This window comes from Tupaia chinensis, unplaced genomic scaffold (genome assembly GCF_000334495.1).
Source record: "Tupaia chinensis unplaced genomic scaffold, TupChi_1.0 Scaffold000159_1, whole genome shotgun sequence".
Taxonomy (NCBI): Eukaryota; Metazoa; Chordata; class Mammalia; order Scandentia; family Tupaiidae; genus Tupaia; species Tupaia belangeri.
The window spans coordinates 1,436,915-1,439,949 of record NW_006159630.1 but is presented as its reverse complement, the minus strand read 5'-3'; the positions used below and the strand labels follow the sequence as shown (position 1 = coordinate 1,439,949).

At 62.0% G+C, this 3,035-nt stretch overlaps 1 protein-coding gene across 1 annotated transcript in view; it reads right to left on the bottom strand.

Annotated features, from left to right (window-relative positions):
* The window catches only part of CEP131 (centrosomal protein 131), a 31,015-nt gene that overhangs the window by 20,933 nt on the left and 7,047 nt on the right, over positions 1–3,035 (bottom strand).

The window sequence follows — 3,035 nt, the reverse complement described above, 5'->3', positions numbered from 1 at the left end:
CTGCGGAGGCCAGTGGCGCTCGCCGGGGCGGCCGGTCAGCGCGGCACAGGGCGGCCGGTCAGCGCGGCACAGGGCGGCCGGTCAGCGCGGCACAGGGCGGCCGGTCAGCGTGGCACAGGGCGGCTGGTCAGCGCGGCACAGGGCCAGTGCAGAAATGGCAAAGGCCAGGCCAGGCGCTCACGGGCAAGAGGCAGACAGACCCGAAAGCCATCTCTGCCGAAGGATGGGCTCTGACACAGAGGGGCGGTGGACCCTCGCCAGGCCAAGGCCCAGGGCCAGGCTGGGAGGGACAGCGCAGGGGGCCATTCCGGGTACCCTGATGGCCACAGGGTCATCCAGCAGGGACATGGCCTACATGGGCACCTGTGTATTGTCCCTAACCAGGACGGCTCCTCCCTTCACTCCTGCTGCCCCCCAGCCTCCTCTGTCAGGAGGCAGGGCCTTGTGAGGTCACCTGAGCACTGAGGGGGCACCCAGGTGGGCAGCCAGGCAGACAAAGGAAGAAGGCTGTGGCCTGGAGTGAGGGCAGAAGTGGTCAGACGTGCGGCTGGTACAGCCGTGTGGGTGGGAGGCTGCTGGAGGTGCAGGGAGAGCACAGTGCCAGGGTGAGTGGACAGATGGCACCAAGGAGCACCCGCTGCCCAGGGCACGTCCCCACTGGGCCCCCCCACCATGCAGCACTGCCTGGACGCTCAGAAAGTCAGTGTCATGAGACGCAGGAGGGTGGGGAGTGGGTGGGGATCGAGGAGCCTCAGCCACACCCAGCAAACGCAGTGTGGACGCTGCCTGATCCGGGGAGAGGGGAGAGTGCGGAGGTCTGGGTTCCAGGGTTACCGAGGCCCTGGGGCACTGGCACGGAGGACCGAGGAAGAAGCTCAAGGCTTTAGGGACGGGCCAGAGACACGCAGGCACAGGCGCCCCCCCGCCACAACGCACAGCACTCAGGCAGTGCTCGGTGACGTCAGGCTGCCCTGTCAGCTTATCTGTGGCCTTCAGCCTCAAGGCCAGCATGCTGGGGAGGGGAGGAGTGATGCAGCAGGGAGATGGGGCGGGGGCAGCTCAGGCTCCAGGGAGTCCCGACACCCAGCCCCCAACACAGGATGGGCACCCAGTGTCTTCTGGAGTTCTCTGGGAAAAAGGGCCTGCAGACTTGCAGATTCACTGTGAACCTGAACCCCTAAGCTGAAAACAATCAAAATAAGAAAAAAAAGAAAAAAAAGACCAGGACAGCAGTCAAGCCTGCAGTCTCGCCACACAGACCCGACGTCAGGGGTCCCCCCACACGGATTACTTCCAAAAGCAGAGGGACAGAAAGCCCCTCCAGCGGGGCTGCAGGGCTGCAAGGAGGCCAGGGCTCTGACATTACACATGAGCAAGAGCCCCTCTCCCAGCGGCAGGACTCAGCTCTGCTGCATTCCCAGATGGGCCACAAACAGACTTAGAAACCAACCCAATGGAGGCCAGCAGGTGGTGTAGTGGTTATGGTACCGGACTCCCATGTGGCCAACCATGGTTCAAGTCCTGGACCCTGCAGCTTGAAACTCATGCTGTGTGTGTGTGTGTGTGTGTGTGTGTGTGTGTGTGTGTGTGTGTGTGTTTGTGTGTGTGTGTGTGTGCTTACCTGCCCAAAATCCTGACGGGAGAATGGAGAAGGGGCTGCAATGTGGCCATCGCCCCCCCCCCCGGGGGGGGGGGGGGGCGACTTCTTGCTTGCTGTCTCTCTGGCAAGTGGACGCACCCTATAGCAAAAATCTCTCAAAATAACAATAAAAAATTATGGGACCAGCAGGTGGCAAGGTGGTTAAGGCACTGAACACTCCCACATGGCTGACCATAGTTCAAGTCCGGAACCTGGTGGCTTTCTTTCCGGGGCCAGCAGGTGGCATGGTGGCTAAGGGCGCTGGACTCCCTACATGGCTAACTGTGGTTCGAATCCTGGACCTGACAGTTTGCTTTCTCACTTTCCCTCTGTCCCTGTCTGGTGAAATTAAAATAAACAAAGCTAAATAAAATAATTCTTTAAAAAAAATAATAACGATAACAAATTTAAAGACAAGAACCCTAACGTTCAGTTTGGAAAGCTGCCCGCCAAGCCCCAGCGGGTGACACACAGGTGCACTTTTTCTCACTGAGACCCTCCTGGCCCAAAGTCAGGCCTCGGGAAGGGTTTTGGTGTCTAAGAGGACAGAGACCGGGGGCAGAGTGTGGACACAGCACAGGCTCTGCAGTCACAGGGAGCTGAGGCAGGACGCCGCTGGAGGGGAGTGTCTGAGAGGCCTTCACTCCTCCTAGGCCTTCCCAGAGCCCAGGGTGGGCCCTCAGGGACGCCTCAGGGTGGGCCCTAGGGACGCCTCAGGCTGGGGCTGAGCACAGGGTTTGGAGCAGCCGGTTCCTTTGGTTTGGTGGGGCCTGGGGGTAGAGCAAGAGCGACAGGCAGGGCCCAGCTGCACCGTGTGGGCAGTGACCTCGGAGCCCTGCAGCAGGAGCCCTCACTCTGCTCCAGAGGCCCTGGGAGCACGTTCCAGATGTGGCTGCCACTGTACGGTATGTAGGTGGGCCACGAGAGGTGACGGGCTGGAGGTCAGGGCGGCCCCATGACTGAACCCTCGTGGCTTTACAAGGAGAGGGAGCGACACTTGCCCTCTGGCCATAGGCTCTGCAGAACCCACCACCCACAGGCCCTGGACCTCGGCCGCACTGACCGGACCCACGGAGTCTCCACTGTCTGTACGTCGCCATGGCCAGGTCTGCGGCTGCAGCGGGAGGAGGGCTGCACCACCCACCTCTACGCCTGAGGCCTCAGTCAGCCTGCCGCCTAACCACGAGGCCAGCACACTGGTGGGCGGGGCTTGGGCACCAGCTGACCACGGAGACGGGTCAGCCACCTGGGTGCCAACGGTGCTCCATGATGGAGACGACACGGATGCTCACGTGTGTGCTACCACATGTGCCCACCTGGCTCCATGGGAGGGAAGCTGTGTCTGGACGTCTCAGCGGCTGGCCGGCCACCCCCCCCCCCCCCCCCCGCCCCGCGG